A 27490-nucleotide genomic window follows, 5' to 3' on the forward strand; every position below is an offset into this window, starting at 1 on the left:
CAGGCTCCGCCTTTGATTAGGATTTAGGTCTGTTGACCTTAGTCAACTTATTTTAAACTTGAGTATTTCTCATAATAAAGTCTTTTTTAACTTATCCACCATTTCATTTCAATTTAGCTGTCACCCATTCAGTTTCAGGTTATCCTATTGGTGTTATATTAGTTTCACATCCTTATTAGCCAGTTTTGAGAGCGCTCATTATATGGGGATTTTTTTTCTAAGGCCCCGGTCACGCCGCTGTAACGCGCGCCCGCGATATTGGCGGCGCGTTCAGCCGATTCCCCGGTCTGCAGCTCACTGCAGGAGGAGAGACAGGGGGGGGGGGGGCGTGGCGGGGGAGTGACGGGAGCATGGCCATGACGTCACCCGGCAGGTTCACCCTCATTGGCTGAACCGCCGGGGGGCGTGCCTAATCGCTCGATGCGAGTCCTGCTCTCAATTCTATTGAGAGCAAGAGCAGCTCTCGCCCGAGCGTTGCGGCCCCCCCACGCAGCGGGCCCGGCGCCATTGAGGGGAGGGCTCTCATGCGTGCAGCGTCCGCCACAGCGGACACTGTAGTAGGCAGCGGGGGCAAGGCCTTATGTGCTATTGACCTTGGGCAAGTCACTTTATCTCCCTGTGCCTCATGCACCATAAACATAGATTGTAAGCTCCACGGGGCATGAACCTGTGCCTGCAAAATGTCTCTGTAAAGCGCTATGTAAAACTAGCAGCGCTATACAAGAGCTTGTTATTATTATTATTATTATTAATATTATTATTATTATTATTATTATGTTATATGTATATTTGTGACATGATTTGATTTTTTCATCTAATTGTGATACCATTATTCATATTCATATATTTGTGATTTATGATTTTATTTTATTCATCCTATTGTGATAGAATTATTCATATTCATTTGTAATTATAATATCTGAACCCAGTGTGATATGTAGTCTAGATAGGGTTCCACAATTTACATGATAGGCTGCGATATAGTTATCTATTTTTGTCTTTTTAAATTAAGTCACTTATTACATTTTTGATACACATCATACTTTTAAAGTTATACACTATGTTGTACTAGGTAGTGATGTCCTTTTATAGTGTATAGTGGCGTACGGTATTACTGGTACTGCTTCACTTGTTAGGATAACATAAGACCTGAGCCTCCGCCGCTGTGAGCCCTGGGGTGTACTTACACTTGGTGCAGCGCCTCCACTGATGAGGGATCCCAATGAGGTGGGAGTATGCCCTTATCAGAACCCACATATATATATAATACCACACGTGATTGGATAACAGTTTTACTGACAGGATAATAACATGAACCATTAGCATATAACCAACATACATATAACTTCCCTTGATGCACACATCCACATATGTATCTCCTCCTCCAAAGTACCTGGGTGCTGGGCACCAATTCCCTGATGTCCCGTATGTCCAAACCCACCCAATGTGTTTTGGAGATAGCGCTATCCCGTGACGTGTTGGTGCACTCTTTATAGATACCTGCCCGGGCTCCAGCCACGGGTGCCGCTATACCACTGGGGTTGGATCCGCCTGCTCTGACGTGATGTCCTCCTACGCGTGGGATGAATTCCGGCGTGGATAATATCACCGCGGCTCCGCACCATCTGTACGTTGGTGAGGATCCGTCTGCAGCCGGCAGGCCGCAGTCGCTGCTTGGCGTGGCCTCCATGAAGATAGTCTATAGGTATATAAGCCTCTGGGAAGATAGTCTTTATATATAGAGGGGTCTGAGCCCAGACCCAGGAATCAGGCTGCGCGCCACTACACGTCTCCTTACTTAGCCAAATAGCTAAAGGGGCAGATCTCCTTAACTTAAGGCCTGTCCCTGAAGCAACCACAAACTGGGGGCAAGGGAAAGTATTATCTGGGGCCTGTGGGGGTGACTGGCCTAGTGTAAGGGGCTACTGCTCCCCTGCATCCTCACCTACCCAGCTCCCTGCTGCAACTGCCGCTTCCAACCCCGCGAAATGTATCTTAATTCCCTGTGGTACGAGGTCCTAAAACCCTATTAGTTCCCTGGCATCACATGGGGTCCCCTAAGGCTCGTGGGACTCATAGTCCCATCCAAGAGCCTTCCCTGGTAGGCTAGGGTTCGCTCGCTTGCTGCTCGCGCATGCGCAACTGTCCCGGCCGCCCGAACCTACTGCGCATGTGCAAACTATCCAAGATGGCGACGCCCTGCATGGGAGCCGGCGAGAGCCCTAGCGACGCGCCCGCAGCCCTAACAACTGGCCTCTCGTGTCCCCGGCAACCTCCGCTCCGGTTCCCATCTGCCCCTCACTCCTGCAATCGCTGACGGGTCCGCCAATGGGCTCGGCGGCACCCGCGATCGCCAGCCAGGTGAGGGAGGGGCGATGGGCAGAGGGGGACCTGGATACATCCTCTCCCTGGTGAAAACATCAACGTCCCCGCTTGAACCAAAACATACATAACCATATTATATAATAAAAATTGCCGTTCTTGAATACAACTTAACGATTGCTCTACACGAGATTATACATTTCAACAAACATATTTATAACTGAGGCTAGCTTGGCTTTAGCTTGCTGCTGAGACTCATAGTGAGGTGCCCCTAATGTATCATAAGCCACTCTAGTGGGAGGGCGCCTCACTCGCTGACTTTTGCGAGTCTCGGTCTCCAATTCTTCATCTTGAGAGATATCATTGTAGGCTTGAGGCCTAGACTCTCTGGCAGAGGGTGAACCAGTTTGGAGAAAGTCTCTTTGTAACTGAACATTGTCTCTTTGTAACTGAACATTGTCTCTTTGTAACTGAACCTTGTCTCTTTGTGGCACAAACCTCGGGGTGGTAGGATCTAACGATTGATTACGTGATGAACTTTCTGAAGATGGTGCTTGAAACGCAGGCCCATTACCCATTGCTCCTTCGGGAGGTGCCCACCAATCTCTGTTGGATGTTCCCTCCAAAGGGTCTTAAATCATTTCCTCTGTGGCCCCTGAATTCCCGGTAGACTCTTCAGGCTCACTGTCATCTACTACTGTTTCTGGATCACCTTCTCCCAGTTGTGGGATAGGTAACAGATGGTTTCGGTGCCAGACCTTGACCCTGCCATTGACGTATGCGATAGACAGGGAGACCCGGCATTTGGGACTCTACTTGGAAGGGTCCCTCTCTCCAGCGATCGGCTAATTTGTGCTTGCCAGGGATCTCTAAGTTGCGTAGGAGAACTGCGTTTCCCGGTTGAAGTTCTCGGTACCGTATTTTGTGTTCGTACCTCCTTTTGTTATTGGCGTTCAGTCTAGCTTTCTGCTAACTGATAAGCATGGTGCAGACTGTCCTGGAGTCTTTTTACATATTTATAGTGAGCCATATTGGGTACCCCATCGGTAGATACCCGCAGGCGTGTGTCAATTGGCAATCTGGCTTCTCTTCAAAACATCATAAAGTATGGTGTGTATCCTGTGGACTCGTGCCTAGTGCAATTGTAGGCATGTACCCAAGGCTCTACATGCTTGCTCCACTCCCCCTTTTGGGAATCCTTCAGAGTGCCTAGCATATCCAGCAATGTCCGATTAAATATTTCCGGGAGTGCATCTCCCTCAGGATGATAAGGGGTAGTCCTTGATTTCTGAATGTTCAACAGTGTTAACAATTCTTTGATCAACTTGCTCTCAAAATCTCGTCCCTGATCTGAATGCATCCTGTTGGGCAGGCTATAATGCACTAAATATTTCTCCCACAGCACTTTAGCCACAGTGGTAGCTTTCTGATCTTTTGTGGGAAAGGCTTGCGCATATCGAGTGTGATGATCTGTCACTACTAGTACATTCCCTATACCCTTTGAGTCTGGCTCTATACAGAGAAAGTCCATACATACTACATCCATAGGCCTGGAGCTCTTGAGATGGCCCATTGGGGCAGCACGAGTGGGCAGGGTCTTCCTATGAATGCATCGTAAACATTTCCGGCAGTGTTGTTCAATTGACTCCCTCATTCTTGGCCAGAAAAACAGTCTTGTACTAAACCCAGAGTCTTATCCACCCCAAATGTCCATGATCATCATGTAGTGATCTTACAACCAGGCCTTGCAGTTGCCGGGGTAGAAAATGTTGTCGACGGTTAGGATGATTGTGGAATTGAACAACCCTATAGATTAGCCCGTTATCCATCTCGAACTTGTCCCATTCTCGCATGAGGAGGCTTACATCATTGGAAGGAGCCCGTTTCACTAGGGAAGAATCATTGTTGTGTAGCGCCTCTCGGACAGCCTTAGCCGCAGGATCACGTGTCTGTGCGATCACCAATTCCTTCCAAGTGAAGATAACGTTTTGGGTTAGACCCATGCCATCAGGGTGACAGTAAGCTTTTGGAAGGCCTTGAGGTCGACACCCTAAAGAATCCGCGACTCTTAACTCTGAGAATGCCACTCGATCATTTACAAGAGCAGCAGTGGAACACATGGCTCTCATCCCTGGTCCCGGGATTTCTTCCCAAGGCCCATCATCGGAGATCTCGCTCAATCCCAATCTTCTAGATAGAGCATCAGCGCCTATATTGAGAGGTCCAGGCTTATATTTCAGAGAAAAACGGTAATTGGCGAGGGTGGCCATCCATCTATGACCGGTCGCATCTAATTTGGCTGTGGTTTGTACATAAGTCAGCGGATTGCTTTCCGTTATGACTTCGAAGGTAACCCCGTAGAGATAGTCATGTAGTTTTTGAGATATGGCCCATTTGAGGGCAAGAAACTCCAACTTGTGGACAGGATAATTCTTTTCACTAGGGGTCGGACATCTACTTGCATAGGCCACTGGTAGCAGCCCAGTGGGATACTTCTGATGTAGCACCGCTCCCAATCCGTTAAGGCTGGAATCTACATGCAAGATGTAAGGTTTCTCAGGGTCAGCATAAGCCAGGACTGGAGCTTCCGTTAAACTCTTCTTAAGCCCTTTAAACGCTTCTTCACATGCTGGTGTCCACCGATCCCCGAAGGGGGTTCTCGGAGTGGTCTTTTTCTGCTTGGGTTCTTCTGGATAGACTTTCAGCAAGTTGTTCAGCACAGCCGCCTGCTTGGAGTATCCATCTACAAACTGCTGATAGTACCCGCAAAACCCGAGAAAGGACCTCAGCTCCATCACATTCTCGGGTCTCGGCCAATTCACCACCGCCTCCACCTTGGCCGGGTCCGTGGCCACTCCATCTGCCGATACTATATGGCCCACATAAGTGACCGAGGTCCGGCAGAAACAGCACTGTCTAAGGAGAGTTTCAATCCTTCTTAACCTAACCAATCCAGCACCTTCATCAGCCGAGCCTCATGTTCTTCGAGAGTTGTTCCGAATACAATTATGTCATCTAAGTATACCAGACACTCACGAGGACACATGTCTCCAATCATCTTCTCCATAAGCCGTTGGAAGGTGGTGGGGGCACCGCAGATACCTTGGGGCATCCAGGTGAACTGATAGAAGCCCAACGGACAGACGAACGCCATCTTTTCTTGATCAGCCGTACTCATGGGAACCTGGTAGTATCCTGATCGAAGGTCCAACACGCTAAACCACTGGCTTCCGGATAATGCATCTCTTCTATGCGTGGTAGCGTGTATTGGTCAGGCACCGTACATTTGTTCAGAGTTCTGTAGTCTACGCATAATTGCACTGACCCATTCTTCTTACGGACCACCACAATTGGCGAGGCATAAGGACTTCGAGATCCAGTCACTATACCGGCTGTTTCCATCTCTCTCAGGACACCTCGCACATCTTCCACGGCTCAAGGGGCTAGATGCCGAGACCTTTCTCTAAACGGAGTCTCATCATTCAGACGAATGGTGTGCTGAGCGCTTCTACTGCATCCCACATCCATCTCGCTAGTGGAGAATACTTCCCGTCTCTCTCTCAATTGAGCACGTAGCCTCTCCTTCCATTCCTCTTCGAAGGGGAGACTCTCCAAACTCAAATTGTAGGTCCTCAGGCTCTCTCTCCACGCGGGCGGCATGGACTGTTGCTGTATCGACTACAGGATCCACCGAGTAAACTCTACCCAGCCGTTGTCCTCGTTCCAGTGACACCGTATGAAGTGACATGTTCTGGATAGCCACCTTAACCTTGCTGGGGACTTTGGATGTCCACTCTCATACTTCAGGTATCATCCGATATCCCCAATGGAGTTCAGACTTGGGAAGGGTCTCTAGCGAAAAGTATCTGTCCTGTTCATACCGTTTGGGGTACGCGATGAGCGCCGTCACACACTGTACTCCCCCTGGTGGAATCTCCAGTAACCCTTGCGCTAGATTAAAGATATCGCCATACTCTTCTTCATACGCCACTCTATAGCATTCCTCCCATAGGCCAGGAGCTATATTCAGGGATGCCAACGGTAGCTCACCGGCTTCTTGCAGGAAGTAGCGAATCACCGACCTCACTATATCTGCATTCGTGCCCAGTATGATGGGGCACTGGGATGTTCTTGAGTCTCCGGGCAGACCAGGGCTTCCACCAACATGGGGTGCGACTTGTTGGTGTTCAACTGCAGGATGTCTAGCTTGACCGCCACTATTCCATCGATGGGGTAATCATCTTTGCTCAGCCCCCACAAAGTCATCTTTTTGGCGGACTGCAAGGGAAGATGGCTGAGGTGCTGGTCATAAAATGGACGGTAGATGATGGTCACCTGTGACCCCGTATCCATCAGTGCTGAAGAATAGATCCCCTCCATGACGATTCTGATTATGGCGGTGGGTCCTACTTGGCAGTAAGCGTCTGGTTGTGGATTCCCTCTTGCGACATGCCAGGAAGGAAGTGAGGGCTTGCTGTGCCCGTACCGTGTAGGACCTGGCGACCGTATGGGTTTTCTAGGGTTTGAGCAGACCCTTGCGATATGCCCTTCTTCACCACAGTTGTAACAGCTTAAGTCCGGACACGACCTTGCCCAGCCTGAGGACCGGGGGGGCGATCGGGGCACTTCAGTAACATCCGCATCTTTCTCCTTCTTGGTTCCTTTTTCTTTAGGTACTGGTGCTTCCTTGGCATCCTCCTTGCGGCCATCTTTTCCCTTCTTAGGGGTGTGAAAATGTAGCTTTACCTCATGCCTCCGGATATGCCGCATTAATTCCATGTAGCTGGGTGGTGTTGCAGTGACCGGGGCGCCCCGCATCACTATGGCGATAGGGTGATGAGGCAACGAACCTTTCAGTAGTTGCTTGAATCGATGCCAGTCCACTTCAGGGGCCACCACAATCTTCTTGGACAGGAGATTACCTAGGGACAGCTGGAGCTTGCGGACGAACGTGGACAAGTCTTCTCCTTCCTTTTGTCGAAGAGCTTTGAATTTTGCCATCAGCTCATCCTCATCATCTTCATACGCAAAGGACTGAGTGAGCATTTCTAACAACTCATAAGCCGTCACATCTCCTTCTACTTCACGATGCATTCGAACCAGTTGCACAGCTGGGGGTTGAAGACTCTCCACTAATCTTGCCGTTTGACGGGCTCTGGACACGACCATTCAGCTAATATATGGATGGTATGTTCTCTCCATATTTCAAACCCTTCTTCTCCGGTAGGTGTCGGTAGTGTTCCGGAAATGGGCTTTAGCTTCCTGTAACTTTGAGATTGAGAGGCGAGAGTCATTGTTTCCATAAATTGAGGCACAGTCATATTCAGGGGGAACCCTCCAGGGATGGGGCCACTATCAGTCCCGAAATTTGCAGTAGGGGTGGCCGGGGCACTTGTCGAGGGCCCACCAGGGACAGGGGATGACTGTGATTGCCTCCTAGCCCAGCTAGTGGCTCCCTCTAAGGCACTTGGAGAAAAAGTCACTCGGGGTGGGCGAGAAGTACTGGCAGGGGCACTTGAGATGGGCGTTATCGTCTGCCAGTCACTGGTAGAGGGTTCCTCCGAGACCAGTTCAGTGGTTGGAGAGCTTGGGGAGGTAAATACCTTTCTGATTTCGGGTAGGGCTGCGAATACTAATAGCCCTCGGGTGGGGCTCCGGGGGCTTGCAAGGTCTGGGGCACATTTTCCCGGCATATTTCCCTTCCTGCCGTAAATAGCATGGTGCTCCATTCATAGTGGAAGTCATATTCCCGCGGCCCTATGCGCTCCAAAGTGTCAATACCCAGAAGTCTCCCTACTGAGCCTCGTACTTTGCTCGCGGACGCTGTACCCGGAACGTTCCCTACAGCTACTACATGACTGGGTGGTTCTCTGACCTTGAAAGCCCATGCGTGGACTTCCGGGCTGGACGGGGAGAACATGATGAGCAATTTGAATATTTATACACAATTTTACTAGGCACCCCAAGTCTGAATCTCAGCAGCGCCTCCAAATGTAACAGGTGTACCCCTGGGGTACGGTATTACTGGTACTGCTTCACCTGTTAGGATAACATAAGACCTGAGCCTCCGCTGCTGGGAGCCTGGGGTGTACTTACACTTGGTGCAGGCCTCCACTGATGAGGGATCCCAACGAGGTGGGAGTATGCCCTTATCAGAACCCACATATATATAATACCACACGTGATTGGATAACAGTTTTACTGACAGGATAATAACAAGAACCATTAGCATATAACCAACATACATATAACTTCCCTTGATGCACACATCCACATATGTATCTCCTCCTCCAAAGTACCTGGGTGCTGGCACCAATTCCCTGATGTCCCGTATGTCCAAACCCACCCAATGTGTGTTGGAGATAGCGCTATCCCGTGACGTGTTGGTGCACTCTTTATAGATACCTGCCCGGGCTCCAGCCATGGGTGCCGCAATACCGCTGGGGTTGGATCCGCCTGCTCTGACGTGATGTCCTCCTATGCGTAGGGTGAATTCCGGCGTGGATAATATCACCGCGGCTCCGCGCCGTCTGTACGTTGGCGAGGATCCGTCTGCAGCCAGCAGGCCGCAGTCGCTGCTTGCCGTGGCCTCCGTGAAGATAGTCTATAGGTATATAAGCCTCTGGGAAGATAGTCTTTATATATAGAGGGGTCTGAGCCCAGACCCAGGAATCAGGCTGCGCGCCACTACACGTCTCCTTACTTAACCAAATAGCTAAAGGGTCAGATCTCCTTAACGTAAGGCCTGTCCCTGAAGCAACCACAAACTTGGGGCAAGGGAAAGTATTATCTGTGGCCTGTGGGGGTGACTGGCCTAGTGCAAGGGTCTACTGCTCCCCTGCACCCTCACCTACCCAGCTCCCTGCTGCAACTGCCGCTTCCAACCCCGCGAAATGTATCTAAATTCCCTGTGGTATGAGGTCCTAAAGCCCTATTGGCTCCCTGGCATCACATGGGGTCCCCTAAGACTCATGGGACTCGTAGCCCCGTCCAAGAGCCTTCCCTGGTAGGCTAGGGTTCGAGCGCTTGCTACTCGCGCATGCGCAACTGTCCTGGCCGCCCGAACCTACTGCGCATGTGCAAACTATCCAAGATGGCGGTGCCCTGCCCGGGAGCCGCCGAGAGCCCTAGCGACGTGCCTGCAGCTCTACCAACCGGCCGCTCGCGTCCCCGGCAATCTCCGCTCCGGTTCCCATCTGCCCCTCACTCCTGCAATCGCCGACGGGTCCGCCATTGGGCTCGGCGGCACCCGCGATCGCCAGCCAGGTGAGGAAGGGGCGACGGGCAGAGGGGGACCTGGCTACATATATTTCTTGACATATTACGTTTTTAAGTGAATGTTCTCACAAGTGATATTTTTATTTTCCGTACTCTTTATAGTGGAGAGTTTTTGTCACTTTTTAACGCGCCATAACTTATATAATGTGTTGTTGAAACTTATTCCAACTTCACATTGCAAAGCCACTATTCTCTACCTCACACTGAAGAGACCCAAAAGAGATCTGTAAGTAGATTTTACTGGCTTTGCACTTTATAACCAGGCTGTGCTGAATAGCTGTGTAATATGGCAGACATGCTTGCTTATAGGGGTCCATGTTAAAATGGACATGAAGGAAAAGGTGACACTGTGCTCATTTGCATGTCATTACGCAGAATCCCTGGCTGCAGTGGAAGCACTCTATGCTAAGAGATAATAGGGAAAATCAGGGTTGTAGACCCTTCTGAGACATGTGAATGTCAAGTGATATTTGTGTTTGCTGTACACTGTATGTTGGAGGGTTTTTGTCACTTTTTTACCCATCATAGCTTATGTAATGTGTACATTTTTTCACACATTTTGAATATATTTTTTCATATCTAAACATTTTCAAAAATACATTCTAGTAGATTAGTGCTGGGTTTTTTCTCAATCTTTAAACTTCTACTAAAGGAGTGAAAAGAGAGCAGCATCCTTTCTCCGCCAGGACTTTCAAACCCATTTGTGCCCTCCAGCAGTTGTTGTGGAAGGTGGGCATTCATCTTCCACATTGCACTCAGTCAGATCTGCTACATTTTTGCTACAAATAAAAATAAAAGTATTTTAAACAATACTTACAAAGTGCATCCATTAGTGGAGAAGACAATTCTCCAAAGCTGTTTCACAGGCCCTGTGGACCTATGATGCTGATGCTACTTTTTTAACTGCCACAATGCATATAACAGGCAGTCAGGTGCCTAATATTGATAGATGCAAGATTTTCCATTTACTGTGCCAACATTTCATAGTATGATATATTGTAGAGTTGAATTGAGGTTATATTAATAATTAATGTACAGCGTGTAATATGCTGTTCCATTTATGGTAACAAGAATGTAAGTACATTTATAGCACTTATCAATATGACACATTTACAACTTTAAATAACTTTTTCTACATGTAGCCATGCCACCTTTGGCTACTAACCTGCCCTACTCCTTGCAGTAAGCCCTGCTAGAATCAGGCTGCCCGTAGTTAACATGGGGTTTTCCCCCTCCTTGATGCTGCACTTGATTGACAGTGGGAGGTGGTGACATCAGGTCTGAGCATGTCCAATCATGGGACAGACATGGTGCCCTCCACCTAACTGTACTTAAGGGCAGTGCTGCCCCAAATTTAATAGTGCCACTACCTACTTGAGAGGGGCAGGTCACAAAGGCTGAGTATTGGGCCTTCTCTTGTCCTTTTTGCCTCAGGGAGATTGAGTGTGTACCATACCTCTACCCCTGCTGGAGGTGCAGGCAAGAGCTGGGACTGCTGCGGGTGCCCTTGGCCTGTAGTGAAGGTCCAGGGACCAACTTTCAGTGAGTAGCTGACAGTTGCTGCATTGGGCAGAACCCTGCCGTGTACTGTGCTGCACAGAGTGAGAGAATAAACCGTTCCTATTATACTCCCGCCTAGTGTGTGATCTTACTGGGGGGAGAGGTGATAGTTCTACTGTAGGAGATCATCTCCACCTACCTGGAGCCTACAGCAGATGGAGGCGCTGCACTGCTAGAGAACCATGTGGGTAATATACCCCAGAAACCCGATCCTTTGTCCCCATTACCATCGGCGGACAGCTCAGCTCTCCTGTTACCAGCAGGTATCATGCACCAGATGATAAGTAATGGCACAATCTCCCAGAGGGTGGGGGAAGCACCGTTACATACATACAGTAGATATGTATTTCTGATTTGCGAACATTACTCCAGCCACAAATCACAAGTTTACTACAAACGATGCTTTTTTTTTTTTTTTTTTTTTTTTTTAAAGACCATGCAGATTGCTTTCATTTATTAAGCTCAGTAAATGTAGTAATACTACAGTATAAGGGGCTTAAAACACATTGTATCACCTCTTTTAAAGCTGTAATGTAGATTTGATCCAAATGAGGGAAGTAAACTGCATATAAAAACAAGCACTTTGGTTTATAATACTGTATACTTTGTGTATGTGCAGTATGGATACATTTATGTACAGTATGCATATGTATATTACCACTTAAGGAAAGGCTTACACTTAAAACATGAGGTCATCTCTGCCCTTTATTTGAGCCCTCTTGCTTATTTGTACTTCTGTGTGTGTGCTGCCTTGTTTCTAAGTTTGTACTTATGTAGTTTTAATAATATTAAACATCTATATCCAGGCTGTTTTCTTGCTAGGGTTTGTTGTACATCCATTGGCTTGATTAATCCTTCCTACGATCATAAAATAGCATGCTCCCAAAAGTGATTTATTTTCCTTTTTCCTTCAAGAACTGGAAAACACAGACTTTAGAACTGTAAATGCTTAAAAATACGACTGGCCATCATTAAAGCAACAGGTGGTGTTTCACAAGGAACAACTGTGTGTGTTAGACTTTTGGAGTGTTTATAATGAACAACTGGTTCAAATTGCTTGTAAAAGTCTATGGAGGTTATTCCTTACTTTGTCTTAATCATGATAATGAGGAACACACACAAAGCCTACAGAAAGTCTGCTCTAGAAAATACATTAAGCAACAGTGAACAGAATGTTTTTGGGAGCAGAACAACTAGATGAAGAGTTTTGCATGCACCAGTTGGTCAAAACACTAAATTTTTGTCTGAAGATATTGTAAATGGACATTACATAAAGTGCAATGAAGATGATATATCTGACATCAGCAAACAAGTAAACATGAGTAATGAGGCATAAGTACTGACAGAATTGGAAGGACTTCACAAGGCATTTTGTAAATGTTCATTCACTAAACCTAAAGTTCTCTCCATCATACCCACAAAGGCAATCAACACGCACACAAAAATATAAAAATAGCCTCAACAGAATGAATGTGGGTTTCTCAAAGATAGGGATGTAGTTCAATGTTCTAGTAGCCACATTGGTTGTGAAGAAAAGTAGATTCCATATACAGAAAGTTGTGATACAGGATCAAAAATAGAAAAAGGGTGAAAAAAGACTCAGAGAGAAAAAACTTCAAATGCAGCCAGCACAGAAGGACTGAAAAAATAGGACATGGCAGTATTCCCTTAAATCTACTAGAATGCTACAGTATTTACACAAAGATTTGCAAAAGGTATCCAATTTATTTTAGGAACAGCATAGAGACGGCAGCGATGCTTCAGGTCCTAACATGGACCTTTCTTCAAGTAATGTAGCATATCCAAACACACATATAAATAGTCAACTTTTGGTGCCAAAACCAGATAAAAACCTGGGAAGTGATTAATCTAATATCAAAATAGCAAATCTTGTAAAGAAAACTGGTGAATAAATAACAAAATAGTTACATAGTTACATAGTTACATAGTAGATGAGGTTGAAAAAAGACGTACGTCCATCAAGTTCAACTATGCTAAATTTAGACAACAGATACTTTATTCTATATCTTTACTTACTTATTGATCCAGAGGAAGGCAAACAAAAAACCCCATTAAGGGGAAAAATTAATTCCTTCCTGACTCAAAGAATTGGCAATCGGATTAATCCCTGGATCAACATCCTTCCCATGTATACTTATTTGGTATATCCCTGTATACCTTTCCCATCTAAAAAGATGTCCAACCTTTTTTTTAACAAATCTATTGTATCTGCCATCACAGTCTCCATGGTTAATGAATTCCACATTTTAACTGCCCTTACTGTAAAGAACCCTTTCCTTTGTTGCTGGTGAAATTTCCTTTCCTCCAACCTTAAGGGATGGCCCCGAGTCCTTTGTACTGCCCGTGGGATGAATAGTTCTTTTGAAAGCTCCTTGTATTGTCCCTGAATATATTTGTATATAGTTATCATATCCCCTCTTAGACGCCTCTTTTCTAATGTAAATAAATCTAATTTAGCTAGCCTCTCCTCATAAGTTAGAATGTCCATCCCCTTTATTAATGTGGTGGCTCTTCTCTGCACTCTCTCTAGTTCCATTATGTCTTTTCTTAGGATTGGTGCCCAAAATTGTACTCCATATTCAAGGTGTGGTCTTACTAATGCTTTGTAAAGGGGCATAATTATGTTTACTTCCCTTCCATCCATTGCCCGTTTGATGCAAGATAAGATCTTGTTTGCCTTTGCAGCTACTGCATGACATTGGGCACTATTGCTTAGCCTGCTGTCTACAAGCACTCCTAAATCCTACTCCATCAAGGATTCCCCCAATATATCTCCATTTACTGTAATTTGTAAGTCGCCTTTTTATTCTTGCATCCCAAATGCATAACCTTACATTTATCTGTATTAAACCTCATTTGCCATTTACCTGCCCACGTTTCCAGTCTCTCCAAGTCCTTCTGGAGAGAAATTACATCCTGCTCTGATTCTATTACCTTACACAATTTAGTATCATCAGCAAAGATGGAGACTTTGCTCTCGATCCCAACTTCAAGGTCATTAATAAACAAGTTAAAAAGCAGGGGTACCAGTACCGATCCTTGAGGTACTCCACTCACGACTTTAGCCCAACCTGAAAAAGTTCCATTTATGACAACCCTCTGTTGTCTGTCCTTGAACCAGTTTTCAATCCAGGTGCATATATTATTACTGAGTCCAATTTTCTTTATTTTGTACACCAACCTCTTTTGTGAAACCGTATCAAAAGCCTTTGCAAAATCTAAGTAGATCACATCAACTGCCTTACCCTGGTCTAAATTCCTACTTACCTCCTCAAAGAAACAAATAAGTTTAGTTTGGCAAGATCTATCCTTCATAAATCCATGCTGACTATTACTAATAATTTTGTTTTCCATTAGGTATTCCTGAATATTATCCCGTATTAAACCTTCAAGTAGTTTCCCTACTATTGAAGTCAGGCTTACAGGTCTGTAATTCCCCGGGTGTGATCTAGCTCCCTTTTTAAATATAGGCACCACATCTGCTTTACGCCAATCTTGTGGTACTGAGCCTGTGGAAATGGAGTCCTTGAATATTAAATATAATGGTTTTGCTATTACTGAGCTTAACTCCTTGAGAACTCTTGGATGTATGCCATCGGGGCCAGGTGCCTTATTTACTTTAATTTTTTCAAGTCGCTTATGAACTTCTTCCTCAGTTAACCAATTGGTCATTAATATGGAGGTTGTGGCTTCCTGCTGTGGCACTACTATTGAACTAGATTCTTCCCTGGTAAACACAGAGGCAAATAATTTGTTTAATACCTCTGCTTTTTCCTTATCTCCAATAATCTGCCTACCCATCTCACACTGAAAGTAATAGTAATATGAAAATCATTATATTCAACCTACCTGATAGGCGGTCTCAAAGTATTGCAACTGTGACAGGAATAGAAAAAGACTGGTTATCCTACCTGGGATAACAAGGCTGGAACACAGTGTAAACCAAGTCTAAGGCCCGGGCCATAGAGGGGGAGAGCCGTGCTGCACCGCGCTGACGCTGAGGCTCGCCTGCAGAAGCTGTGCGATTTCATGCACATACAGGCGAGCCAGCGTCCGCGATCTGAGGTGGGGGGAGACTGAGGGAGGCGGAGCAGTGACGTCGCTGGGCCAATCGCCCGCGACGCACTGACGTCGACATCACGGCGCCGTGACGTTGACGCAGCCCCGCTCTCATTGGAAGTTTTAAGCCGACAGCGCGCTGAAAAACAGCTTGGCGCTCGGCTGAAAACTCCAAAGCCGGAGCACGCCTGCGGACGCTCGCGCGAGCCCCCTCTCAAGGCATCCTCACTGAGGATGCAGGGGCTCAGCGCTGAGCGTCCGCACGCGTCAGCTCGGCCTGTCCTTCTATGGACTCGGCCTTAGATGGACCAGAGATTGTCCCAGTGGAACGCAGATTGACACTCAGCTAGACCAAAGCGACAGAGTCAAGAAAGACTGTAACATAATTAGAAATTCAATCAATATTGCAGAGTTACACAATAGGTTTACATATAAAGAGTAAACTTTAGATATTAAACATTAATCTAAGATTACCAACATGTACTGCTGCGGCCAAACTTAATCTAAAGCTTGCCCGCATTTGTCCCGGCCATTTCAGTTTTGGCGCCGGAATTGGCCGCGCACCAGCCGCATCTCACGGCCGTGCGCGGCCGTTTCTTCAATCAGCGCTGAATGGCGCTGAACAATAGAAGCGCCTGCGGCGCCAAGAAGAAAAAAAAAAGCCCGCGTCTGAACAGGGTTTAAAATTACCCGCGGTGGCGGCCTCATTAGACTAAAGCGGGCTGCCACTGTACTTAGTGACCACACAAATATCACATAGTACCAGGGCTGGCACGTCCATTAGGCAAGCCTAGGCAGTCGCCTAGGGCGCAAGGGTCCTAGGGGCGTATAAATAATATTATTAGGGAGCAGAGTGGCAGGAGAAGACAATGTCAGAGGAGGGAAGACTTTGAGACAGCAGGCGGCGGTGGCTTCGCTGTGGCAGGCGAAGACATCCGATCGGAGCTGGAGCACAGGAGATGGCAAGAGAGGTATGTACTTTAACACTGGTGCCGTAAATCAGGCGACGGAAGTCAGACGCCAGACAACTTCCGGTGTTACAGTGCGTACCTCCCCTGCGATCTTCTGTGCTTGTGCTCTGATCATATGTCTTCGACTGCCACAGCCAACTCATCGCCGCCTGCTGTCTCAAGGTCTTCCCTCCGCTGACATAGTCTTTTACTGCCTCTCCACTCCCTGACTCCTGTGCCACTCCACCAAGCCTGGTAAGTGAGAGGGGGGGGGAATTTTAACTTTTGCCTACGGCGCATGAAACTCTTGCGCCGGTACTGCATAGTACACACATACTATATACAGAAGCAGAGTAGAAGAAATTCCAATTAATGGAAAAATGCCTTTGCAGTGCTTTATCAAAAAATGAAGTGCTATGAAATAATTACCAAAAAATGTATTTGTTAAAAAACATAACACAAAGTATTGTCACAGAGAGTGTCTGTGCCAGTACTTTGTGTTATGTTTTTTAACAAATACATTTTTTGGTCACTATGTCCCAGCATTTCCTTTTTTGAGAAAGCAGTGCACCTGCATTTTTTCCATGAATTGGAATTTCTTCTACTCTACTTCACCTGGGAGCACGCACAGTAGGAGATGGTCCAGCGGTTCTGTGAGTTTTACACAGCTACAGCCGCGGCCCCTTTTATTCTCCGACATCTCCGAATTTTTTCGGGGATTTTTTCCGAATGCCACGCGCTTCACCGCGTTCATGCCGCATTCATGTTGCATTCATGCCGGTGTCACCCGTGGTTGATGTGTTTATTGATGTGTTTATTGATAATGGTTCGGATTTAATTGGTTGCAATTCTTCGCGTATCCGCCAGGTGGCAGATATTCATGAATTGTAATGCGCAAGCGCTTCAGTAATGTGTCAACTTGCAGGTGTTTAAAAAAATACCACAGTGGTCTATTGTAAATTGACCTTGGTACTGAAGAAGTTACATAATGTATCAATTTAGGCTTTTCATATTAAAAACTAAATGCGCAGTGTCTGGTGTTCTATTGTCCTGAGAGTTCTGAGATGAGTGCACCGCTGCAGTCCGTATACCAAAAACCTGATATAACGTACGCTTATTTAATATGGGCTGCGATTAATGCAACAGATGATAAGATGGCAACAGTTGGTCAAATTTACTGTATCAGTATTTTATCGAAAACTATGACTTTTACAAATTTTTGCCAGATGCTCATGTGGAAGCGTGCAATAAGGAAAAAGTTATGTAGCGATCCATGTTTTTTTCGTATTGATCCCGATGTTATTGGAGGGTATTGGTGTGTAGCACCGGGTTGTTCTCGTATCTATGATCATGGAGACTTCAAAAGGTGAAAGGTCATGTTAAAACCAACTAAGAAACGTCAGTCGCTGGCAAGCAATGCGCCAGCGCCAGCGCCAGCTTCCAATAATGGTCCGACCGCCATTGAAAATCTGGTGACCGGCAACCCTTGCTGTCTGTCCCCGCCCGGATTTAAAAAACCACGTACCGGAGTCAACAGTTTAGTTTCCGTTGCTATTGATTAGGATAGAATACTGTAACTGAGAGCTTCATAGAAAACCTGAAACAGTATGCTGTTATTTTCAGACTGTATACAATACTTTTTTTATATATATACTGTATAATAAACCCGAAAAATAAAAAGTATGCATTTATTCTACATGTATTCCAGTACATATGTGTATTCTACTACCCGTACAGCATGTATTGTTTTAATACTCTTGTGATGTACAGTACTGAGCATGCCTACAGTATTCGGTACAGTATGCCTGTATTGTATGTTCTAGAAACGCTGTATTTTGTTACAGTATTAAAGGAGACAATGGAACAACTTAAAACAAATCAACACTTTCTTTTATTGGTGGAGTAAGTACAAAAAATGTATAGCAATTCAAAACATTTACAGGTGTATGGTGTACTGCTAGTAAACATTTATGTACAGAAAGTCAAAACATTTACAGCACAACAAACATTTCTTTATTAATACAAGTTAAAACACGCAAGATCTCCTTTATTAAAGTACAGAAAGTCAAAACATTTACAGTAGGATGGTGTACAGCAAGTCAGGCCTGCACAACTCCAGTCCTTGAGGGCTGCAAACAGGCCCGGTTTCCAGGATAAACCGGGCCTGTTTGCGGCCCTCGAGGACTGGAGTTGTGCAGGTCTTGTGTAAGTAAAAACATTTCTTTATTAATAAAATTTAAAACACGCAACTTCTCTTTTATTAAAGTACAGAAAGTCAAAACATTTACAGCACACCAGTATGGTGTTAGTAAAAAAAAATTCTTTATTAATAAAATTAAAAACACGCAACATCTCTTTTATTAAAGTACAGAAAGTCAAAACATTTACAGCACAACAGTATGGTGTTAGTAAAAAAAAATCTTTATTCATAACATTTAAAACAAGGGTGGTGTGCTGAACAGCAAGTCAGGCCTGTACAACTACAGTCCTCGAGGGCCGCAAATAGGCCCGTTTTCAAGATATCCTGAAAATCGGGCCTGTTTGCGGCCCTCGAGGACTGGAGTTGTGCAGGTCTTGTGTAAGTAAAAACATTTCTTTATTAATACAAGTTAAAACAAGCAACAAGTCAAAAAATAAACAACATTTGAACAGTCACGCAAATTCGATCCCCACCAGATTGTCCTTCCAGGGCCGATGCCTTGGATGACGCAAAATGTCATTAATGGCGTCTCTCACGATATTCATTACAAGATCAGTAATTGAAAAATAGTGCCGCAATTCCCCCACAATAGTCCTTACATTTTCAGGAAGCGCCCTTTTTTCGCGATTTCCTTCGTAGTTTACAATGTTGTCCCACCCGCAGTACACCAAGTAGGACATGTGGTGCTTGAAAATTAACATGGCATACTTCAGTGGTAAACCAGCACTCATCACCCTATACTTCTCCCTGAGTCGATTGGGCAGCTCGCGCAGGATGATGTCGGGCACCGTATCGATGCAAGCGTATGTGGGTTGGATTCTTGGAGCGGGTGTGCTTGTGGCGGCGGGCGAGGGTAGGTTGTCTGGGAGGATGCTTTCCTCCTGTCTTGGTCTCCGTGTTGTCTCCTGGAGTGGTCTTGACGGGGTTGTCATGTCATCAACGGCATACATGTACACATATTCGTCTGGTGGAGGGGGTGCGCTTGGTGATGGAAGGCGGTCGAAGGTCCCATACATCCCATCCATGCCACCCTCCTGCTCCGGCGTCGGAGATACAGGGGCATGAGCTCCGAGCAAATTATGTATCCCCGCTATGTCAGTCTCTAGCTTCTCCATCCGTTGATCCATCTTCTCCATCCGTTGATCCATCTTCTCCATCCGTTGATCCATCTTCTCCATCCATTGATCAATGGTCTCTAAAAGAAGATCTATCTTTACCATCATAGTAGAGTTCCCGGGGATATCCACACTTAACCCATTCTGCAGGCGGTCTAACGAGCTGGTTCTTGTGCATGGGGTGCTGTGGACATCTGGGTGGATGGGTGCTACATAGGATGAGATGGGGGTTCCCTGGAGAGAAGCGGTAGTGTCGTCGAAGAAGGATAGAGGAGGTGACCTGTGGATTTCCGGGAGAGAAGCGGCAGCGTCGTCAAAGAGGGATGAAGAAAGTGACCTGTGGATTTCCGGGAGACAACTGGCAGAGTCGTCTAAGCGTAATGGAGAAAGTGACCTGTGGATTTCCGGGAGATCAGCTGCAGCGTCGTCGAAGACTAGTGGAGAAGATGGGCTGTGGGTTTCCGGGAGAGCAGCGGCAGCGTCGTGGACGAGTAGTGGAGAAGATGGGCTGTGGATTTCCGGGACAGCAGCGGCAGAGTCGTCGAAACGTAATCGAGGAAGTGGCCTTCGGGTTCGATGGGTTTGCCATTTGTTTTGCCTTGAGTGTACATCACCGAATTTCTTCTTGACATAATAAGGCTTACGTGTATTAAAACCCTTAGCCGTTGGGGTCAGCAGAAGGTTTTCTTTATTAGCCTTAGCCTTTCGTTTTGGACTTGGCTTGAAAATGGCTCCTGCCTTTCGCTTTTTCTGCGTGACAGGCACGGCAGAGGCGAGTGGGTTCCTGCGTCCGTAGAATCGGGGTCGATCCATGGAAGCAGATGGCACAATGCAGTATCTGGACAAGGTAAAGTTCAGATACAGATCATCGAGTGGTGGGCTATGCAAAGTGTGTAACCTTTTATGCATGGCGACGAGGTACAGGTGTTAAAAGTGGGCGTACTCTAATGTGAGTCATTAACGTATAAATACACCATCCATTTTGTGGATTCACTGCACATTGAATACACATCGACTCAACATCGAATATACATTCTTGTGCTTGTATTTCTTTCTACTCGCAGCAATGCCTGTTAAAAAGATTTCAAAGGATCTCAGCATGAGAATTAAGGAGATGTACACGAGCGGACAACGAATTGCAGATATTCAACGCTGGTTAGCTGCTTCTGGCCTCGTTGTGCCATCAACCACCGTGTGCTATCATGCACACGGAAAGACCAAACAACGCACAAGGACACCAACGGTAACTAACGTGTAAGTATATTTATATTACTATATAATATAGTATATCTATCTATTATTGTTTATATTGCTGCATATAAACATAACTATATAGTATAGATCTATCTAACATTATGGTTATTTCTGTTTATTTATATTACTATATAATACAGTATATCTATCTATTATTGTTTATATTGCTGCATCTACTGCACCGACACACTTTATTCGAGCAAATACCCGGTATGTACCTGGCAGATACCTGGAATGCGCCGCTCCTCACCTCTGACAAGCCCCGTTGCATTTGCCTTCCCAGCCTGGGTTCATGCCTGGCTGATGGGCGGCTTATCTGTTAAATGATAATGATTAGGATTTAATAGGCTGCAATGCTTCGCGTGTCTACCAGATGGCATAAATTCATGAATTGTAATGCAGTATATATATATGTACTGTGCAGTATTGCAGCCAGCGGGAATAAAATGCTTCAATCCCTGCCTGGAAAATACCTCAATGCACTCGGGCAGAAAACAGTCACAAACCTCAATACACCCGGGTATACCCGAATTCGTGGGACTAGCCGAGCTCGAATAAAGTGTGTCGCCAGTGTATTATTGTTTACTCTAAATGATGTGCTGTACTTGTGGCCTACTGCACTGTAACTTACCGGATTGTTGTTTTGCTGTTCACTGTAGGGAGACAACTCTTCTGGTCGACAAAATAAGTGAAGAGAATGATGAGAAGAGTGCCTTAAGGGTCAAATGCACTCTGCTGCAAAATCACAATCTCACTGTATCCGAGACCAGCATAAAGAAGATGAGACACAGAATTGGATGGAAATATGGACGTGTGAGGTTAGTACTGGACAGTACAAGAGGTTAAAGTGTTGTTTAAGAAACTGTACTGTAACTACAAAATTATTCCTTGTCATTACAGAGCGTACCCTATGATAAGGGACATTAACAAGATCAAGAGAGTGGTCCAGACCCAGGCATGGATCGACAGTGGAGAAACTTTCCAGGATTGCATCTTCACTGACGAGTCTACTGTATCGCTGAGAGATTTGCCACCTGTAAGACTTCAGGGAACACCTCTCCTAAAGAGGGTTCCTCCCTTGCCGCAACACACCCGGCGCTCTCCGGCCCCACAGATTCACCACCGCGAGCGGGACCCTTCTCCTGCCTCTCTGGTTCCTGCGGCTGCCTCAGGACGCACGCATGCACGCGCACACACAGCGACTCTTCTGCCCTCTCGCAGGATGAACTCCCGTCCCCTGCTCAGGCCGCGTGCACCTTCTTCCACTTCATTCCCTTTCATTCCCCTTCTTTCACTTCATTCCCCGCGGTGGTTGATGAAACAGAACTGTTACATCCTCCCCCAGGAGGAGTTCCCGCCCCCAGCTTAGGCCGCGCGTTCCTCTCCCGCACGGCGCACACGCTGTGGAAATCTCGTCACTCCCCCTCTCCCTATTGGTTCTTCCTCCTATTTATACCTTGCTCAGCCATTCCTTCTTTGGCTGAGCAGAGTTCTGTATGACCAGTGTTAACCACGGTCGTGTTTGCCTTAGCTCTTGTCCCTTTGTCTTTTCTAGTGATCCTTTGTGTACCGAACCGGCTTGGCTGTGGATCCGCTCTGGACTTCGACTTTTTGGCTAGTGTCCTGACCTCCTGAACTCTCTGACCTCTTTCCTCTGCTTGCGGATTCTGATCTACCTTCCTGCTCTGGACCCCAGGCTCTCGGTACCAATTATCTTCTGGAACCTCCCTTCTCGTCCGGCGAGTATCTTACTTTATTTTATACTCCCGTACGGTTCCAGGCGCCTATTTTCCACTTTCCAGGCATGTCCCCATAGCTGTGGGTGCAGGTGTTACTCTTCTCACCTCAGTTTCGGGGTCTCTCCTTGTCCGTGGTGAGCACAGCGTTACATTATGCTCAGCCCCACAGACATGGACCACGAAGAGGTGGAGCAACCAAGCCCCATGCAGTGACTTCTCCAGCTAGAGGCGCAGCTTGCCTCCATGATGCTGGAGCTCTCAAGACTCCTCATTGCAGCATACCCCAGGCCCCTCTGCCATGGCAGCTGCGGCGTTTCCCTCTCCGGGTTCCTCCGTGGCTTTAGATCCTCGTCTCCCGGCCCCCAATCGCTATGCAGGGGACCCCCACGAGTGCAGAGGGTTTCTTAATCAGTGCGAGATTCAATTTGAATTATCCCCATCGCGCTTTCCTACCGCACGCTCAAGGGTGGCTTATATTATATCCCTCTTGAACAGAAAGGCCCTAGCCTGGGCATCCCCCATCTGGGAGCGGGAACCTGCCATGACGCGTGACTACCCTCGCTTTCTTCAGGAATTCAGGCAAGTATTTGATACACATGGTCACCAGATTACGGCGGATTCCTCTCTTTTTCATATCTCCCAGGGTATTCGTCCTGTCGCCGAGTATGCTTTGGACTTCCGGACCATCGCGGCGGAGTCCTCCTGGAATGATAGCTCACTCTCTGTAGCTTTTTGGCAAGGTCTGTCTGACGTCATTAAAGACCAGCTGGCCACCATAGAGACCCACCAGATTGGAGGAGCTCATTGCAGTCTGCATCCACGTGGACCAGCGGTTACGAGAAAGAAGACTTGAACGTGCTCTTCCTCGTACCACTTCCCCTCGGTCTACCAGCCGCAACCTCGTCCCTTACGTTCCCCAACCCATGGATGAGCCCGAACCTATGCAGCTCGGAGGTCATCGGCTATCCGCGTCTGAGAGACAGCGCCGACGAGATGGTGGGCTTTGCCATTATTGCGGTAATTCCGGTCATCTTCTGGCAAGCTGTCCTTTGCGTCTGGGAAACGCCAAAATCCAATAAGGTATGAGAGGGTCTCGTTGGGTGTAATCTCTTCCTCTCTTTCGTCTCCTAAAAAACTTCCCACCAGAATAATGCTGCCTATCTCTCTGGCCTGAAATAATTCCCTGATCCCCGCCTCCGCATTCATAGATTCCGGGTCTCAGGGAAACTTTATTGATCAGAGTTTTGCCTATAGGAATAAGATTCCCTTCCAATCTAAAGCTGTTCCAGTTGGTCTGGAGGCCATACAGTAGATGGGCGTCCACTCCAACCAGCTTTTATTTCCCTGGAGACTTGCTCTCTATCCCTCTCCACGGAGGACGGTCACCAAGAGAAGATTATCTTGGACGTGATCCATACTCCATCGGTAGATGTGATTCTGGGATTCCCTTGGTTGCAACTACACAACCCACAACTGGATTGGGTTAATAAAGAACCCATACGTTAGAGTCCCCAATGCTTCAAGACCTGTCTTCCCCCCAAACAGATGTTAGCCGGAGTGGATTTATCCGCGGAGTCCAAAACTTCTCTCCCAACAGTCTACTGGGACCTGGTGGACGTTTTTGATAAGGTACGTTCCGAAGTGTTACCCCCCATAGAGTCTTTGACTGTCCTAATAACCTTCTTCCCGGTGCTGCCCTACCGAAGAGCCGTTCTTACCCCCTATCCATACCCGAGACCAAGGCCATGGCCGAGTATATCCAGGATAACTTGAGGAAGGGGTTCATTCGCAATTCTTCATCGCCAGCCTGAGCTGGATTTTTTTTTTTAAGAAAAAGGATGGCTCCTTGCGTCCCTGTATTGACTACAGAGGTCTTAACAAGATTACGGATCAAGAACCGTTATCCCCTGCCACTCATTTCTGAACTCTTCAATCGCCTACAGGGGGCAACAATTTTTTCCAAACTTGATCTCCGCGGAGCCTATAACCTTGTCCGCATCCATCAGGGCGACGAGCGGAAAACCGCCTTTAACACCCGGGATGGGCATTATGAATACCTAGTTATGCCTTTCGGCTTGTGCAATGCCCCGGCGGTCTTCCAGGAGTTTGTCAACGAGATCTTCCGCGATCTCCTCGACAGCTTCGTTATCGTATACCTTGACGATATCCTTATCTTTTCTAAATCTCTCTCTGACCACATTCAGCACACCAAATTAGTCCTGTCCCGCCTTCGGGAGAACCATCTCTACGCTAAGCTAGAGAAATGTTCTTTTCATCTTTCTTCCATTCCCTTTCTTGGATACATAATTTCTAGCTCTGGCTTCTCTATGGACCCAGTCAAACTCAAAGCTGTCTTAGAATGGCCACAACCCACTTCCCTGAAAGCCATACAGCGATTCTTGGGATTTGCGAATTACTATCGTAAATTCATCAAGAATTTTTCTTCTATCGTGGCTCCCATTACTGCCCTTATCAAAAAGGGAGCTAACACAGCAGTTTGGTCTCCTGCAGCTCTCCAAGCTTTCGATTCCCTCAAAAAATCTTTCGCTTCTGCTCCTATTTTGCGTCATCCTGACCCCGAGCTTCCCTTTACCTTAGAGATAGATGCATCCGACGTCAGTGCCGGCGCCATTCTCTCTCAGAGACAGTCCCCACAGGCCAAACTTCATCCCTGTGGGTTCTTTTAAAAAAAAAATTTTTTCGGCAGAACGGAACTATGACGTCGGAAACAGAGAGCTCCTGGCGATTAAACTCGCCCTTCAGGAATGGAGACATCTTCTGGAGGGAACAGAGACCCCCATTCCAATCTTTACTGATCATAAAAAATTGCTTTACATTGAGAGTGCACGTCGCCTTGGGGCACGTCAGGTTCGATGGTCTCTTTTCTTTTCGAGATTTAATTATCTCATATCTTACATTCCTGGCTCAAAGAATCAAAAGGCAGATGCACTTTCACGTCAATTCCTGTCTGAGGACAATTCCGAAGTTTTCTCCGAAACAATCTTACCCTCCAAATATATAATTTCGGCCAACTCTTTCGATATCCTGGATCAGGTCATGGCAGCACAATCTAACCTCCCAAGGGGCCTTAAGGTGCCGGTTGGCCGTCTGAATGCAGCTCCACGCTTCCTTAAGAAGATTCTTGAGTGGGGTAATTCTTCTAGGTCAGCCGGTCATCCAGGCATTGATAGGACTTCTGACCTCATTGGTCGTACCTTTTGGTGGCCAACCATGTTGCAGGACATTTCGGAGTATGTAAAAACCTGTCCAATTTGCGCCCAGGTTAAGACCCCTCGTAAAAAGCCGTACGGCCTTCTATAACCCCTCCCTATACCAGAACGCCCATGGAGTCATCTGTCCATGGACTTTGTGGTGGAACTTCCAACCTCTAAAGGGATGAACACCATTTTGGTTGTCGTGGATCGTTTTTCCAAACAGGCTCATTTCGTTCCCCTCAAAGGCCTACCCAATTCCGCCACTTTGGCAGACATTTTCTTTAGGGAGATATTCCGCATTCACGGAGTTCCTCTCTCCATCGTATCCGATCGAGGTACACAATTTGTCTCAAAATTTTAGCGGGCCTTCGCTCGCAGGATCGATATCACCCTCCATTTTTCTTCTGGGTATCATCCCCAAACTAATGGGCAAACCGAGAGAACGAACCAGACGCTGGAGCAATACCTCCGATGCTTCATCGCGGACAGCCAGGATAATTGGGTAGATTTACTTCCGTGGGCAGAGTTCTCCCATAATTCTTTAAAGAACAGCTCCACGCTGAAATCCCCTTTTTTCATTAATTATGGTTTTCACCCAGGTCAGCTGCCCATCAGCTCAGTTCCTTCCGGGGTTCCAGCGGCTGATGACCAAATCAAGGATCTTCAGGAATCCTGGAGAAAGATCCAAGAGGCTTTGAGAAAGGCAACCCACAGACAAAAGGCACAGGCAGATCTTCATCGCCATCAGGCACCAGTCTTCAAGCCAGGGGATAAGGTCTGGCTTTCCTCCAAGAACATTAGACTGAAGACTCCAAGCCACAAGCTGGCTCCCAGGTACTTGGGCCCATTCTCAGTAGTGGAACGGATCAATCCTGTGGCATATCGTCTGGAACTTCCTCCATCCATGAAGATACCCTCCGTCTTCCACGTGTCACTGCTGAAACCTGTGTTCCAGAGTCCGCGGTTCCACAGGACATCGATTAACCCTAAACCAGTCATAGTTCAGGGGCAGGAGGAGTTTGAGATTCAGTCTATTCTGATTCCAGGAGGACGAGGGGTTCGGTGCAGTACCTGGTTCACTGGAGGGGCTTTGGTCCAGAGGAAAGATCTTGGGTACCCTACCATCAAATTCATGCTCCCAGACTGCTGAGACTCTTTCACTCTAAATTCCCCCAAAAGCCATTTTGGAGTCGTCCTGAGGCCGCTCCTCAAAGGGGGGTACTGTAAGACTTCGGGGAACACCTCTCCTAAAGAGGGTTCCTCCCTTGCCGCAACACACCCGGCGCTCCCTGGCCCCACAGACTCACCGCCGCGAGCGGGATCCTTCTCCTGCCTCTCTGGTTCCCGTGGCTGACTCAGGACGCACGCATGCCCACGCACACACAGGGACTCTTCTGCCCTCTCGTGGGATGAACTCCGTCCCCAGCTCAGGCCGCGCACACCTCCTTCCACTTCATTCCCCGCGGTGGTTGATGAAAGCGCGCATGCGCGCGCACGAACCAGAACTGTTACATCCTCCCCCAGGAGGAGTTCCCGCCCCCAGCTTAGGCCGCGCGTTCCTCTCCCGCACGGCACACATGCCTGATGCGCGTGCACCGCCCACAAGCCTCGCATCCAGCAAAGCTGTGGCAATCTCGTCACTCCCCCTCTCCCTATTGGTTCTTCCTCCTATTTATACCTTGCTCAGCCATTCCTTCTTTGGCTGAGCAGAGTTCTGTATGACCAGTGTTAACCACGGTCGTGTTTGCCTTAGCTCTTGTCCCTTTGTCTTTTCTAG

This window comes from Ascaphus truei, chromosome 4, assembly GCF_040206685.1.
Source record: "Ascaphus truei isolate aAscTru1 chromosome 4, aAscTru1.hap1, whole genome shotgun sequence".
In the NCBI taxonomy this organism is placed as follows: Eukaryota; Metazoa; Chordata; class Amphibia; order Anura; family Ascaphidae; genus Ascaphus; species Ascaphus truei.